General features: G+C 37.6%; 1 long non-coding RNA gene across 1 annotated transcript in view; it reads left to right on the top strand.

The window, feature by feature from the left end:
• LOC125243308 overlaps window positions 1–11,739 on the top strand; it is a 19,261-nt gene extending 7,522 nt beyond the window's left edge. The window contains exons 2-3 of the long non-coding RNA XR_007179016.1: window positions 9,837–9,988; window positions 10,058–11,739. This is a non-coding gene — a long non-coding RNA (uncharacterized LOC125243308). The remainder of the gene's footprint in view (window positions 1–9,836; window positions 9,989–10,057) is intronic.
• The last annotated feature ends 6,362 nt before the right edge of the window (window positions 11,740–18,101 follow it).

Raw genomic sequence — 18,101 nt, 5'->3', positions numbered from 1 at the left:
TTTATAGTCCATCCATCAGTCAGTTACACACACACACACACACACACACACACACACACGAGAGAGAGAGCACATTTAAAAACAGCTGTCGGCCAAAATGCTGTACAACATCAAGGCTAAAACAAATAACATAAAGGGTAAAACACAAACAATCACAAACAATGCAGAATAAAATAAGAGCACTACACATGCTTATGGCTACTGTATATGCAGCAACAAATGAAGCGATTTAAAACAATCATCCTGTCAGAGTTATGTTCAGTTATGTTTAGACTCAGTGTGTTTTGGTTTCGTTTTCCCTGATCCCGTTGCCTGTGTTCTCATGCATCTGTTTCTAGTTTTGTTACTTGTCTAGTTCTGTGTATTTAAGCCCCTGGTTCCCTTTGTGTCGTGTTTGTATGATGTGGTTGTGTTCTGGTGTTATATTGTAAAAAAAGTTGTATTGTAAATAAAGTGTTTTTCTGTCAGCTTCTCCATCATTGTGCTTTACTCACATACGTGGGCACAGACGTTATAACTGTGTGACAAATGAATATTTAAAAGTACAAATATTCTATGATGTTAAAGGTGCAGTATGTAATAATTTTGTCCGCTAGAGGTCGCTAGAAGCATGTTCAAAACAAAGGCGTAGCTTGATGACGCCAAGTTTGAGCATGGAATCTTGGGACATGTGGTCTTCACCTCACAGACGGTGGAATAGAATAGGGATTGGACTCGGGCAGAAATCATGTTCATGGATGTGATTATTAACGTTACTGTAGTATGAAGCAGAGCAGGAGCGAGTGTTGTGGAGCTGAACGAGGAGCTGGAGCGATTGATCAACACACGCCTCACGAGCAGCGGGACTTTTATTATGACACAGTCGCCGGTCATGAGTATGAGGTAACGCAGCTCTGTTTATCATATTAGATACATTTGAGAGTGTTGAAAATGATGTTATAACGTTACTCTGTGCGTTCGCTCGGCGGCTGCTGTGAGACACTGTTACACACTGCAGTAAGATAGATCGATTTTACAATATCATATTAATAAATGCTGGATGATTGTGTTGATAAATGACATGTAATTCATTTTAAAACGTATTGTATGATGGAGAAAATGCTGTATTACTGTTACTAAAAATAAAGCTGGATCTCATTATGCTATGTTAGCTACTTCACAAAATAGTGTTTTTCTCTGAGGCGTGGTGAAGCATGGTACTCGCAAAAACATCAAGAAAATTAAATTTAAACAATAAGACTAAATGTGTTGAGCTATATTACAATAATTAGTTTTCTGTCTATAAATATATCAAAACAGTTGTTCCCTTGTCTATTAAAACATGTAAATATTAAAGCGTCTTTGGTGTTTCCATGGTTTCTACAAAATAAACCGGAAACCGAGGGTAACGCGGGTAATTGACAGGCGACTCCTCACACGTCCCGGAGCCTTGGTTACAATTGCAATTTTCTCACGATTTACAAATATTTTCAAACATTTGGGATATTGTAAGTACTCAAGTGAACAAAATATATAACACTGGCCTAGTGGTTTTTATTATTTTACTGCAAAAATATTACATATTGCACCTTTAATCTGAGACCATAAAAACATGAAGCATAATAATCATAAAGGCATTCACTCAATTTTATTTAAAGCCTAACATGACATGTCAAATACTCATCTATGTTTATTGCATCGTTTTTATTTATTTATTTATTTATTTGTGCACCGTCCATTTATTTAACTATTGTCTATAGCCAGCCTACAAATGCTTTGGCTGTCGAAATGCAATGTTATTTGTCACGCCAATAAAGCCCACTAAACCTGATAAGAGAAAGACAGAGAGAGGGTGAAAAGAAAGACAGAAAATGGTGAAGCGCCGTGAATGACGGGCAGTTGGGGAGATAGGGTTGTTAGTTTATGTAGGCAGCGGTCTGAGTTGACTTGAAAATTTTGATCACTTTAATTCAGTAAATCCAGCACGGGCTCTCTCCCTGTCCAGTGCTTTTATCAAGGTCTTGTGTGCCTGTATTGATTTTTTATTTTCTGCCCAGGATAGAAGACAGAGAGGCCGTGAATGAGGAACTTTCCTTAGATTGCTGCTATTCTCCAGTTTATTGCATCCTGTCACTGGTAGTTTCAGCTGATGTCCAGTAAAGCAGTGCTGCTCAGGCCAGTAAAAGAGCTGCCTAACAATGGACAACAGAGAGAGAGAGAGAGAGAGAGAGAGAGAGAGAGCATGTCGTCTCTGGCAATCTTTAATTTCACTTCTTTCTTTTTTTTGATCTCAGTTTTGTTCATTTACAACAAATATGGTTTTACAATAATGTGAACTGCAATTTTGCACATTTAATGAAAAAAGACAAATTCACTCTAATAAGAACGAAAACACACAACAAATACTAATCTTGCAGATGTGACTCATCTAGTTGTAATTTCAGAACCTAAACATTTAACAAGCAGCTTTACAGTTGCACTTGAGAATTGAATGTTTAAAAGAATATTTGATTGTCTTCTGGTTTTTAATCTTTTTGATTAGAAGCTTGTGATAGCAGGGAGATAGAGAGGGGGAGGGAGATGAGCACTGGAGGGAGGAGAGAAAGGTTACCAACAGTCTGATAAAAGATGTCTCCAAAACACTAATTAAAATTGACTACCCCCACAAACGCAGCACAACATGTTATCTCTGGCTAATTCATTTAGAGCCACTATCTCAGTGTGAGCATTTACCTTTAATCGCTAGTGCTTTAGTGCTCAAAAATGCTCTCTGCTTTTATTTCATTTTCCACACTTTACCTCTCGTTGTCTCTTAGGGAACACAGAATGACAATAGTTTTTGCTTCACTCTTTCTCTTCAAAAGAGGATGCCAATCGAATCAAATCAGCTAATGTTTTCATTCCTGAATCGCTCTCCATGCCACGTCTACAGGACGTTTGGAAAATGCACCGTGGCTCATATAAAGCAACATTTCTAATCATTAGCGCTAGACACGAGCAGCAGCTCCCACAGGGCAATTTGAGTGAATGTGCAAATGTCTCTGAAAATTAAAACACTAAGAAAAAGCAGCTGATATTTTCTGATATTGGGCTGCTGAAAATTAGAATTTCATTTACAGGCAATCAGAGGAAAACTGAGTTTTCAGTATGTCGTTTCATGAAAGACAGACAATGAGACAAAGAGGTTAATTCAATATTTTAATCTGACAAGCACTCAAATGTACATAAAAATTACATTAAAAAATTTCCTGCAGGACACTCTTAGAAAAAAGGTTCAGTGGGTTCTGTATAGAACTCTAGGGTTCTTGACTCCATTTTAAAGAACACGATAGATTGCATAATACTTTCATGTTTAATCTTTTTTTCTTCAGTTTAAAAAGTATGATAAGGTATGTTTATGAGATGTTTAATTCATAAAGTGTAATCAAAAATGCCATGATGGAACGCCTAAAAGGTTCTTTAAATAAAATGCCTGACGGAATCTTTTAAGGTTCCATATAGAACAGAGTGTACGTTATGTTGGAGAACTGTTGAAGTGGACGGCGCATTCACCAGTGCAAGAGTTTCTGTTGGTCAGACACTCACATTCACTTCCTGTTGTCTGCCTGCACACCCATGTGATACATTCTTCTGAAGGTTAGCCCATTTATAACACCCTCACCTCTGAACAACAGTTTTATTCAAAAAGTATATATGCGAAATGTAGCCTAAATATGTGACGTGAAAGAGAGTGACACTAAACTACAGCAATTGAAGCGAAGCCTTTCTCTGCACGATTTCAGCCACAATTAGATATCAATTATATGACTAATCAAATCCTTACTTAGAATAAGTCACTATCAGGGTACTTCCTTTTAGGTGCACTTTTAACTTTTACTTTTGAAAAATATCGTTAACGTGATGACATGAGTAAAAGATTCCAGACATGCTGTTCTTGAAAAGCAGTTGCACATCTATATTTATTCATTTAGCAGACACTTTTATCAAAAGTGACTCAGAAACGAGGAAAATGAACAGTAGTTCAGTAGAGCAGAAGTGAAATGCAGAAGTAGAAAAATAGAGACTTTTTTATGTTGTTACAGGAAATGCCTTTGTTGTGGCTGTGGATTGCTGCATGTTTCATAAAAGTTGTGATTGTGTCAGCAGATCAGGTGGAGGTTGGCAGCTCGGTCCACCAAAGACAGTGGCTTGTCCAGATAGGCGTCACAAGGTGGCCCAAACCACCCCTAAAATGTCATTGGCCACCCTAAAATTCAACACTTTGACTGGCTAGAATAGAGAATAAAGCGAGTTAAAGTTAATCCTCATTTTAAATGTTCTAAACGTAAGTTTGGGAGGAGCGTGATCATTCAGTCCTGTCAATCATCACCATCACAAGCACAGACTAAAGACTAAAGTTTTATTCAAATCTGTCTCACATTTGGCAAGCTCATCAAGCACTCTTCTAATCAGCACTAATTCTAGTTAACACTCATTAATTCCACGTGTTCAAGTGACTTGCCATCTCATTCATCTGTAAAAAAAATAAAGTTTGGGTTCTGATGTTGTAAGATGTGTATAATATATTTCAAATGCTATTGCTCTATTAATTAGCTTCAGTGTAGTTTGTGCAGCTTCAGTGCAGCTTGTCTGTAGCCAAACCATTTGAAATTATACACTGGGGAGCTAAAGTTTCAAAGCAGCTTTGAATTGATTTAAATGACAGTGATGTCGACTGTCAACAATCATAAACACTTACTCTTTAAATAGCAGCTTGCTCATCTGATGCCAACATGAGGACAGGTAATTCAAAAGAAGCCTGAGAGCCAGTGACCAGAGTTAAAGAAGGCTATAGCAAACTCACCCTATTTATATAGGCTAACATGCTTGTTTGCAATTAAAGTTTTGTGGGACTTCCTTTTTTTTTCTTTTTCTTTTTTTTCTTTAGTTATTCTTCTTCACTGCTGCAGCAGTAAGCTCTTCCTGAGAGTCTGGAGGAGCATTCTCTTTTCTACCCAAATGTTTATTTACAGCAGCAAATCAGTATTCGTTGCTTATTTGAGGGTTAATATTCAGCAATTTTTTATTCCTATTCACTATACCACATCTAATTAATAAAGTCAAGATCTGTCTTTTCCCATTTTGAAACTTTGAACTTTATTTATCAAAGTTGAAAAAGAATCAACAGTGAAGTGATTAGCGAATGAGAAGACCATCAGAGGAAATGATTCATGCTGAAAATATTGTTACTCATCTAAGATGTAAGTTCCATTTAGTGTGGGGAAAGGTCATCGAGATGGTTAGTAAAACCAAACACTACTCTAAGGATCTTTGCTGTCTTGGTTGGTGTTAGTGTTATGAATCCCAGTTCACAGTGACTTTTCCTGATAGGGGTGTGACGAGACAGGTAGCTCACGAGACGTGAGGAAACACAAGATTGAGTTCACGAGAACGAGACGAGATTTTTACACACTATTTTTAAGAAATCCTCAAAGATGAAATACATGATAAGAAAAATAATCTGCAGGTGTATTTGAAATGCTTTAACTAATCATCTTGTAATAAATGTCATTTCAGTTCTACTTTCTGAGTATGAATTATCATATGTAGTAAAAAACAACAATACTCAAGCACTGTAAAACGTTTTGCCACAAACTCAACTGACTGGCTTCTCTTCTGTATGATTTCAGTCTCTTCAGACCTTACTGTACATGAATTATGAGCTTCTACAACTTTTGACCTCCTAACACTGTGTCCTAACCAGCCGCAACGTTGCAGCTCAGACAGCAACACAAAGTATGGCAATGATAATATCAGAGACTGTTTATGTGCTTTATTTAATGTTAAAAGCGTCTATGTGAGTGTCAATATCATTCTGTGTTCACAGCTTTTTAGCTGTAATGAAAACAACACTGGCTAATTCACCTCAGATCTTAAAAATAAATAAATGGGCACAAGAAGGTTCAAACAACTCAATGCGAACAAACAAGTGTATTCTATGACAAAGATTGGTTCAGTCACTCCGTATGTACTTTAAACAACGTTTAAATTGTGTAATATTTATGAATTTTACTATGTACTTGCCCATTTCATTATGTCTGCTGTGCTCTTGCTGTGAGAGCCGGCCCACACTCTCTTCTGATTGGCTGTGGTTTTTGATTGATTTTATCGCTCCTCGTTGTCGCGTCGTGTCTAGTGTGGACAGTCAAAATGCTCATCGCTGGAATCTTATCGCATCGCATCTGGTTAGGACACGGTAACTGAACTCCTTTCCACAAATTGATCATAGAAATAAAAACTGTAAAAATAAAAATGGAAACACTTTACAATAAGGTCTCGTTTATTAACATTAATATATTAACCAACATCAACTAACAATGAGCAATATATTTGCTACAGTATTTATTTATCTTTGTTCATGTTAGTTAAACATAAAAATAGTCATTCATGGTTAGTTCATGATAGTTCACAGTGCATTAACTAATGTTAACAAATACAACTTTTGATTTTAACAATGTATTAGTAAATGTTGAAATTAACATTAACTAAGATTAATAAATGGTGTAGAAGTATTGTTGTTCCTTAGTTCATGTAAAGTTAACTAACATTTAAGACCTTTGCACACTGAGTCAGATGCGTATTAATGAATCCGTTGCAAAAAAGCTTGCAAAACAATACAAAATGGAGACTTCAAGCAGTGAGAATGATTTCGCTTCCCCTCTCTTCTTAAAAAGAGAAAAAGAGGAAATATTTGGTCCATCCAATCCCGAGATTGTGGATAGAGAGAGGAAGGAGAGTTCCACCTCATCAAGGAGCTGCGTGATTATCCCGAGCGTTTCAAAGTTTACTTCAGGATGTCAGTGGCTGTTTGATGCTTTGCTAGTGATACTGGCACAATCTGTCTTTATTCTGTCTCTTTGTATTCCTCACTTTGTTTGTCATACAGTGCTGCTGCTTTGTGCTGAAGACGACGTGGATCAACTTGTCAGATGGCATTCTGGATTTTGGCGTTCGCTTGTACGTGGCTCTGAATTGTCAAAACGTCTCCCAAAATGCATGCCACGGATGCAAAAAACGCAGAAAATCGAACCTGATCCGAATTTTTTTATGGCGGACGAAAGTTTCAGAAGCAGTGTGTAAACGTGATTAACACAAAGTGCCTTCTTTTTTTTTTTTTTACGTGCGGAAATTTCAAATGCGAACCCTAACCTTAACTAATAAAACCTTATTGTAAAGTGTTACCATAAAAATAAATAACAGTTTTGTTTTAGTCTTATTAAATGCAAACAATAAGTGCAACCATAATCAAAGCACTCTCTCAAAATGCAAAGTGCAAATAGAAACCATTTTTTTCTTTAACCCTCAGGGTTCTGAGGATTTTTGGGGCCCTGGAGAAGTTTTGACATGCCCTGACATTTGTGCTTTTTTCAGTTGTTCATAAACATATTAATGGAAAAAGTGTCATTACACTGTATTCAGCACAAACTAGGCTACAATAATATGTGAGGAACATGTATGTACATGTTTGTGTTTTTGAAGGAATAACGTTTATGCGTGGTTATTGAAAAAACAAAAAACTTAAGTCACTGAAATAAGGCCAAAAAAAGTATATTAAATCTGTGTTCATAAGACTTCTAGGTATTGGAGGTTGTAGACTAGAGTTTTTGCTTCAGAATGAAGTAAAAATTATCCTTCCTACTCCTTCATATAAAACAATAGAGAGATTTAAATTTTCTAAGACACTTTTGGTCAAGAAACACAGTATGCGAGGAGGCGGGAATCCTCATGTATAATGGGTGATTCTCACCTGAGAAGACAAAAGAATTGAATAATAATGACCTGAAATGACTTGCATATTAATGAGGCCTTTCAGTCAGGTAGGCTGTAAAAAAACCCTCTGTGATCATGCTAATAACAGGATTAAAGTCCACTCAGGACAAAAAAAACATGATTTTTGTGATCTCATGCATGCACGTATTATTGCACATGATATGAAGAAAATTTTGTATAGGCCTATGTTAAATTACACTACCAGTCAAAAGATTGAACACATTATAATGCCATTATAATGTTTTTAAAATAAGTCTCAAGTCTCTAACCAAATAATGGTTTTCTATTTTAATATACTTTCAAATATAATGTATTTCTGTGATGCAAAGCGTCTGAACATTCCTACCTCTAGGGCATTTCATATAGGCTACTATATTTGTTATATTATAGAGCCTAAATGTTGATGTGCAGTTGACAAACTATACATCATTAAAAAGATCTAAGACTCAAGCTTCACATTTTGACTCTTAAAATCTTATATTGACCATAATTTCTTAATATGCTTAAAAGCATACACATTTGGAGAAATATTGATGGATTCTCATAAGTTTATATCAATTTTCTATACAGAGATAATATTTATTATTCTATATTTATTGTCATTACTATGAGTGCTGGATACTGTGTTTTCATCATTCATACTTGCAGCCGGAGGGCGCTCTGCCCCTTTTGTCCACAAATGCCTCAGTAAAAGAAGAGGAATATCATGTGACAATCAAGGAACTAACAGAGGCAAGAGATCGCTAAATATGGCTATTCAAAACACTTTTGAAGACAATAAATACACGATTGAGACGATGAATGCATTGTATTGCCTCTGAATTTGCGTCTGAATAGCGCTGGCTCCGTGGGCGTGGCCGCATTAGCGGATAATGAGCTGAATCACGGACTTCTGACATGGCTCTCTTTTCATACAGATTACATAAACACAGAAGGTTTGTTTTCGATTTGACTTACATGTTTTAAAACCTGACATCTTAACGTTTTTTTAGACATAAGTGTAATTTTTTTGTCATTAGTATTCACTAAGTTACAGTTAATTTTCTAAGAACTATCAGATTGGACTTCGTTCAGAGGGAGAGGAGAGATCACGCATCATGTTAGTTTTCTTTATTTTACAAAGAGCACAACATTTTGTTTTTACTCTGAGTGTACACAAATGAAAGAAGATATTCCACAGATTAAAATGGTGTATAACTCTTAATTGTATGTGCAACATTGACGGAGTATTTTGAGTCTCTTTCACACTGATAAGAAAAAACCACGGTGGTATCGCCGGCGATACCTTCAGACCTCAGAGTGTTAAGCATGATACAGAGCTGAGAGATGCTTACAACTACACAGCCCAGCCTAAGATGGCTGTCATATTGGGAGATATTTGCATGCATCAGGGAGCCGCTTTCAAAATGCGGGGTATTGACATCGCATTTAAATGTGTGCTCGCATTTTCTTTCACTTTCTCGATCACGCGTACTCCGTGAATAGGGAGCGGCGAAGAAATGGTTTTTATTTATATAAAAAGCAAAACGACAGTGGAGGCATAATGTTAACGTAGCAGTGGCATTTTCTTTCCTAACTTCACCCTCACACTATCACAAAACTGCTTTTTGCCTCGATGAGAAAACTCGTCACATTTTAATCTCGCAAGTGACATAAGATCTCATCACACCCCTATTGACTGGTCCAAGAAATTGTCAATGGAAGGTGATAGGAGAGTGATGGGAGTGATAGGAGAAGCTGTGTGTCTTTATGATTGTGCTCAGTAATGTTAAATATTTTGAGATCAGGGTAGGATTAAGCACTAAATCTTGAGGCATCTCATAGATTAACTAATGTAATTCAGACACCAGGGAACCTCGAAGGTTCAGCTAATGAGGTAAGATTCAAAGCACTGAAGTGCATTTCCTATGATGCCTAGGTCAGAGAGGGTGAACAGTCTTCTTTGTAAATCTGGCATTTAACTCAGCCCACTTTTTGTACTCTTGTGAATTTGTCTTACTGTAGAGAATTCTGCTATGACTAGATTAATCTGTCATATAATCCCACAGACTTGACTTTGACTTCATATCCACCCATGATTATACAAAAGGCAACTAGCATGTGCCCTTGACAGGGACAGCTATGGAGAAGACTGCCTTTAGCCCCTCCAGTGGCCACTGGCAATACTGGGTCTTCCCCTTCACCCCCCACTAAGACCCAGGTATGTGCCTTCTTGGGGTTGGCGGGTTATCAATGCTGCATCATCCCTCACTTCTAATCTCTCTTACAGACCTAACCAAGAAAGGGCATTCAGAAAAGATCAAGTGAAACTCCGAGGCACAAGCATCATTCAGGACCCTGAAGCGCACCCTCATCACCAAGTGATACTCCACACTCCCTATTTCTCTTGAGCTTCCACCCTCCAAACAGATGCATCAAAATCTGTGTGGCAAGAGGGTGTGGTAAAGCAGAGTCAGCAACAGGAGAGTGGGTCTAGAGACAAGTGGTAAGAAAGTAGGTCAAGTGCTTGATGACTAACATCTGTTAGTTCACTTTGACTAACTGTATGCCAGAAGGCAGGTAGTGTGTTTTGCTGAGCATGTTATTTTGATTTGGATTAAGATTTTGGATTGATTTTGGATTTAAGATTCTCTTAATTTACTCTTGCCGCTCCTTCTCCACGACAACAAACCTTGTCACAATGGTGCCGTTCCCCCTGGAGGAACAGTTAATGACTGCCATGCAGTCCCCACCAGGAACAACGCTTGCGGAGCTGGTCAAGTTATTCACCGGTCTCCATCAGACACAATATCAGGTGCTCTAGGATTTTAGGCTAGAGTAGGAGGAGGAAGACCGTTGGTTGTTCTGGAGTTTGGTTGGTCAGGAGTCCCAGCCCTAAGATGCAGACAGATTGCCAGATTGGCTAGTGAACCTCATCCCAATGCTGTCCGGGGAATCCCAGGTAACAGTCCAACTGCTACCCATCCAGAACCTCCTGACCTATTACAATCTCAAGCAGGCCATCTTGCAGAGGTTTGGTCACCCCCAAGCAGCATCATCAGCATTTCATCCAGTCTGTCAAGCTAGGGGATAGCAGCCGGCCTTTCGTGATGTCCCAGTAGCTCCGGGATGCCTGCTGTGTGGCTGATGACAGAGGGCCGTTGTGGGAATTATCGACCTCGTGATGAACGGCATTGCTCAGGTTCCAAGAAAGTGTGTTCAGTGCCAGCGCCTCACGTTGCTGAACTAGTCCGGATCATCTGGTGGCGTGTCCAGGGCCCAGCGAGCCTCTTCCCTCTGTCTCTCTCTCCACTCATCTCCCTTCTTCTTCCTCTTTCATGAGTTGGTGAGATGCTTGTTCAGTTAGGTGTGGGTCTTTTTTATTCAACACTGGATTTGACAAAGGGATATTGGCAGATCCCCTTGTCACCTTTATCTAAAGAACCGTCTTCACTCAGCCCTGTTTGGGCTTTTCACAACCTGTCCTGAGATCATTAAGCGGGGCTGGGCTAACGAACCTGAAGAAATGTACAATTGGGTGAGGGATAGTATGGTTGTCATGGAGTCACAACCATCACAGACACCCATTTGCCCATCATCACTAGATCCACCCACTCGTTCACTCTCCCCTGGATGCTAATTCACCACACCTGCACCTCCTCATTAACTCGCCACATAAATGCCCTCATTAAAAATGCCCTGCGCTCAGCTGTCTGGTCTCGTCAACACTCCTTACCTGATACCCACCATTGTACTTACCTGCCGCCAAGATCCCTCTCTTCAGTCATCTGTCTTCAGTCGTCTGCTCCCAGCCCTTCGTGTGCCCGTCCAGCCTGTCTGGGTTTCTCCTGCCGAGAGATATACAAGTTACTCGTCAGCTAAGTCACCCTGGAAATCTCTCAAACTGCTATACTCACCATTGCTGCTTTGTGTTTTTATCCAACCTGTGAAATAAACTCTGTTTATATTCTACTTACTTGTCTGCTGCCTTCTGTTCTGTGACAACAGTATCTGGGCTTCCACTTTGGTCATGGGCAGGTGCATCACCAAATTAATAAGACTGCAGTGACTGTGATCTGCCCAAGACCTAATACTAAAAATTAGGTGAGATAGTTCCTGGGGCTGGCAGATATCACCAGCCCGCTGACCTTTCTCAATAAAAAGGAAGCTCCAGACCCAGGGCTCCCCAGCCTGAGTCAGGAAGTTGGGTATGTGGCAAGGGGGGCATGGTAAAGTGGAATCGGGAACGGGAGAGCAGATCGGGAGACAAGCGGAAAGAAAGTAACAGTTTTAATGACACAGAGAAGCTTATTCGTGCATTTATTTAATCTCTTCTTGATTATTGTAATGCCCTGGGCGTAACTCCTTCTTAACTCTGTCGTTCTGAAATAATTCCTTAAGCTGTACCTTAATGTTAATATGCGTTTCCTGAAACGCTCTTAGTTAAGTATACCTTCTGTAAGTCATTCGTTCGTAAGGTTAGTCTGGAGCACTCTTAGCTATATCTTATCACTATTGACAGTCTATACGAATATAATTCTGAAGTTGTAATACACCCATTGTTCAATTAGGATAAATGGCAAAGAATAAAATGCAGAGATTCACTGCTAAATTCAAATGAGCCAGAGACAGACACGCTCCGTGCTTGTCATATATCACAACTATTCAGTGTTTTCAACCACATCAGGTTTATTTTAGGTTTTAGACATTTAAATACACATTTGAATGAAGCACTAGGCTATATAAAAAAGACATTTATAGTTTGTTAAAAATTAAATTCCATACACTGATGTCTATAAAAGCTGCAATAATAACCCTTTCAATTATATAATTTGACAAAGTGTTTTATTCATATCAGATACACGTTGTGTATGAAACAAAAATGTTGACTCTACTCTTCTCCCAGTTCAACGGCTACATACTTTGGTGAAAATTTCTGAATTGCGGTGCCAACTCATCGCGTGACAAAAACACATTCACTTCCATATTTTTTTACAATCAGAATATATCATAAAATTCAAGATATAGTTAACAAGTTTGTGAATTTTTTGAATAAAAAAGGATATAAACGCAATACCAACATATCTGTCAGCTTCATGATGCGTCTCCAAGGAATTATTACATTCTAAAATAATGTTCTAAAATAACGGTCGCCTTAAACTCATGCTGGGGCTCAGCTAGAATATAGAGCCCTCAGAATATAGATAAATTACAATATAGATTTAGTTTGTAATTTGGATTATTTTTTATAAGATCCCATGAGTCCTGATAAATGAAATTTCTACTTCTGAAGCGATTCTTTTATAAAGACCAGTGCTTTCTCACATAACACAGTGGAGCAGCCCTGCATAGAGTGAATTATCGATTCTCGAGCCATCGATATCAACCAATCCAGCACAACCGCCATGGACAGCACCAGGTAACGTCGCACTTAAGAAAGGTTCATTCTAAGGTATAGTTGGGGGAACACACATACAAATGGTATATCTTCAGTTAAGGTCTACTTTTAGAGTCTTCGTAGCGAGCTAAGAGACAACGTTATCGCGAAATCCAGCCCTATATTGTACTTTAAATCAATGCACGCTATCATGGCTTCAATTAGAACAAAATGCAGCTGCTAGACTATTGATATGAACTAGGTCTTTTAATCATATTATTCCAGTTTTAGCTTCTTTACATGGTTACCAATCCATTTTAGGATTGATTTTAACATCTTATTATTGACATATAAAGCACCACATGGTTTGGCACCAAAGTATTTAGCGAAACTTTTAAGATCTTATTAGATGTCTCAAATCTTTTTGTTATGAATTATTGGCTGTTCCAAGATCCAGATCCAGAACAAAAGGTAAGCTCCAATGTTATGGAATAGCCTGCTACTAGATATTAGATCTGCGGAACGTGTGTCTGTTTTTAATTCTCATTTAAATGCATTTGTATAGACTTGCTTTTTGTAAAGTCTTTTGTGTGTTTTGCATCTTATGTTTTATGGAGTATTTTGTGTTTATTAAGTCTATCTGACTGTATGTTTTGTCACCTGACCCCATAGTTGGCCAATAGAATTGGTGTGGTTTCACACTGCCTCAGACACCAGTGCACACTGGAAGCATTCCCAAAGCATCAACACCATGACGCAGTGTATCGAGATGTTTGTAGCAAATTAAGGGAATTATGAATAATTAATTATAACTTGTTATAATTAATTATAAATACTGATGTAGCTGAATTAATATTACAGTCAATTAATCTGTTTGTCCAGCGAACACTCAGTATTGATCATCTGTCACCTCTCAGAAAGGATATTTTTCATGGCCACAGAAAAATAACTCTTTCTTAGCATGTAGCTGTACTCTTTATCGTTAAATGGACTTGCAAGCAGAATCAGTACTCAAGTGAATTTGCACAATTTTACTTTAGTAAATCACAAACACATAACTAGTCTAAACATACACAATGTACATACACACAATCACACCTACATGGGCAAAATGGAAAGTGAAAGTGACTGTATGAAACTTTTCTTGCAATGCCTTAGCCAATGAACGAGCGTACAGATATGCATTCTCAGGAAAAAAGTCTTGATGGTACAGTAGTTGAATTGTGGTGCAGATGAAATCAAATTCTTCTGGGTTAAATAAAAACATGACGAACTTGCGATGTTAGCCTGACTTTGGTCATTGTCGGAAGAGAGGAAAGTAGTGACATGGCTTGATGTGCTCTAGGACAAGATGAGGTCCCACATGAACAGCAACCAGAAGAAGCAGGAAGAGGGGGAGGTCGCTAAAACAGTGCCGGGTCCGCGGGAGCATTTGTACAGCATACGACTCCTTGCGCTTTTGGATCGTTCTCACGGTGCTTTGATGTCATGCACCGATCGCTCTGCCAGAAGCCAATACATCTCGAACAAGCTTGGTGTGTTTGGCACTGCCACTGTCTAGCAGTGGGAATTCTCTTTTGTCGCAAAGAGATCCACATCTGCCAGACCGAATGTGCACCATATCACGTCGACTGCCTGACGTTGACCTCAGGTTCTTTTCCCTTCTTCTTTCAGCACTTCCTTTTTTTTCAGTACACATAAAAACTACAACTGCCAAAGAGTGATTCAACATGGTCTTTTTGTTTACCACTAGCGCATGCTGATGACGTTTTATTCTTCTACTGAAACTTGCATCATAGCCTAAGAGTCAATAGGTGTCATCATCGTCTACCCAAGTTTAATAGATTCATGTCGCATAGTTTGATTTGTAATGATCTTATAGGATTGCTAAAATTGAGCAGTGTATCCTGGACTTCAAGCAGGGGTGTCAAACTCAGGGTTGAAGCTATAAACTTTGCAGGGCTGTGGAACCCAAAAGGATCTGAGTTTGATACCTGTGCTCTAAAACAAATGATCGGTGTCACAATGAAGAGGCTACCAAATTATTAATAATAAATGCTCTCCCCCTAAAGGACATTTTCTGTAATAACCATTTCCACCTTCCTAATCTAAATCTACATTTTCAGTTATGTTTTCCCAGATTTTCTGAGCTATCATTTCATTGCCCAGAAAACTGCCCAAAAAAAGGTATTTAAGGCCACCCTTTGACCAGACCATTTCACCAGGTAAAGACATTTTTCTCCCTTCCATTGTTCAACAAGTTATGCTGAACTTTTTGCACAATTTTATTTTGCAGATGAAATTTTGAAACTATTAACAATATCAAGTCATCTATTAATATCATCCTGCCCACTAATTAATACCATCACATCACCTGAATACACTGACAGCTTTATAGGTGGAAAAAAAAAATCTTGTATCTGAACCCATCTGTGTCAGTATAGCCACGTTCAGTATCACCACATTTCTCAGAATAAAGACTGAATGACTGAATGTGCCATAACAATCTTTGGCATGTGCAACAATTATAAGTTACACATTGTACAATTTATATCACTTAAAGGTACTAAAGAGGATGTTTTGTTTTATACATTTTTGCAATATTACTTGAAACTGTCTTTACTAACTGATAAAAGACTATTTATTAGGTGCACTGAAAGGAATAATATTAATATACATCATCTGTGCACGAGATAGGGCCTTAAAAACATCAGCCAATCGTTTACGCGATCATCACGTAAACGATTGGCCCTCTGGCTTGTCAATCACTGCCGTGACGTTCCTTGTGAGAGACGAGCGCGGCTGCGCGCTCCAGTAACTTTCCACACTCCACAGGCGCCGCATGCAATGTTTTTGTCAGGAGACAGGAGTAACAACTGCAGATTATGAGTTACCTGCGGTGAGTCCGACATAATGAATCCACTAACACGACACAGCGAATGCCGGTGGTAAACACTCGTGTTCCAATACTCGTGCGCGAGTTTTGGGAGGCGTTCCCTCGAAAGGAAGGGGGGGTTGTTCTTACGCATGCGCTCATTTCAAAAACTCACTAACAGTCTTTGGATTCTCAGTCGACGAAAAGATCCTCTTTAGCACCTTTAATGGCAAATGTTTAATTGTGTTCATGTGTTTCTTTGTTTGCTTTTGTTAAAGTACCTACAATTTGTATCTATCAAATTAATTAAAATATTTTTCAGAAGTATACCTTTACTTGTTATTTCAGTAACTATATCACATGTAATGATTTTACTGTGGTTAGAGTTTTTTTGCTTTTTTTGTTTTACTTGGGCAGCATAAATCCGTCACTAATGTTGTAATAACATGTTTCGAAACAGGAACAAAGCTCAGAGAGACAGAGAGAGACAGAGAGAGAAAGATGCAAAAGTGCTGGGCTAGTGTTGTCATGTCAATAGCATCCCCAGCCTAATGCCATATCAAACATCTGATTATTTCCTGTCTGTAATACATTTATGAATAGAACAGTGTCCTCTTCATCACAGCAGGGACTACAATAAAAACAAAGTATGACAAAAATAATAATGGCTAAAATTTGTTTGAGAATGGGATCCCTGGAGTGGAATTATACTAAGAGCTGTAATTTTTTTTTTTTTTTTTTTTAATGAAAAAAGTCACTTTTTATATTAAACGTATTTATCAAACTAAACAATTACAGTTTTTTTTTCTTCACTTTTCTTTTTATCTGCCACCTTTCATATAGGTCCACAAAAAAAAAATCTTCATGAAAGCCAGAAAAGACAAGTGATTAACAAATAATGATACAGACTGTGAATGGGCCCAATATACCTATTGTACTGCACATACATGTCTAAAAAGCATTTAAACATGGACATCTATGTAAACCTTGTTTGTGATTTTTTTTTTTTTTTTTAATCCATGCACTTTTTTGGGGGATAATTTAATAACTAATGACATTTGATAATTAAATGGAATAGAAATTAAGTGTGTTAAAATAATTTTTTGAAAAAAAAAAAAAAAGTGTGACAAATTATTATTTTAATATGCTTCTATGAATTTTGTTAACCATCCAAAAATGCAGAATTCCTGCAGCTCATATATGGGTTCAGTTCACATGGAATGTATGAGCTGTATGCCTTCAATGTAGTTTGGATAAAAGCATCTGCCAAAATGTACTTACAATCTATTAACTGTAAGGTCTGATTGGTGTCCCTCATAGGTTTGGGTATTGTTTGGATTTTAGCAATTCCGATTATGTTCAGACATTTAGATATCAAACATATTTATTCTGTCTGTTTTTTGTTTGTTTGTTTGTTTTGCAAAACTATTCATGCAGCTGAATACCTATAACAAATATCAGCAGCCTACAGAACACTTTTGAAATTTTGTTTATGGTTTTAACAAAAATACCAAACAACTAGACTAACTAATATATATTTCAAACACTATAAAAGACAAGTCTTGACTTTATAAATAAAATATAGATTAATCCTTATTAAAGAAATAAAAGTTATTCAGTCAAGAGCAATGAGTGATTTTCTTTTTGTCTTTTGTTGTTTGATTAACGTTAATGGCAGACAGCAGCAGGTTTATTAGACTCCTTTCACTTTAAGAGAATCGAAATTTTAATTTTATAACAAGTATCCGATTTCTGACCTTAAGAATTTTCAACTGCAATTTTCGATTTTCAAAATACTCAGCAGGGATGCTAAAACAAATATTTTACAAATAAGTAAAAACAGACGAAATGATGGAAAATGTACAATCTAATCTGCCAAAGTATCAGGCAATCGTTATTTGTACTGTAGCACAGAATTTTAAATACAAATGCACAGAAGCAAACATAATGTCATGGACAGTTTTAGTTTGTTTCATTTCCATGGACTTTTAGTATGTTTTTTCTGTGTTTTAGTTCCTGTTTCATTTGTTCCTGTCTTTAGTTTGTTTCCATAGTTACTGATTTTGTTCACCTGTGTCTTGT

The sequence above is a fragment of the Megalobrama amblycephala genome, linkage group LG13 (assembly GCF_018812025.1).
Source record: "Megalobrama amblycephala isolate DHTTF-2021 linkage group LG13, ASM1881202v1, whole genome shotgun sequence".
Taxonomy (NCBI): domain Eukaryota; kingdom Metazoa; phylum Chordata; class Actinopteri; order Cypriniformes; family Xenocyprididae; genus Megalobrama; species Megalobrama amblycephala.
This window is presented reverse-complemented; position numbering and strand designations above follow the sequence as displayed.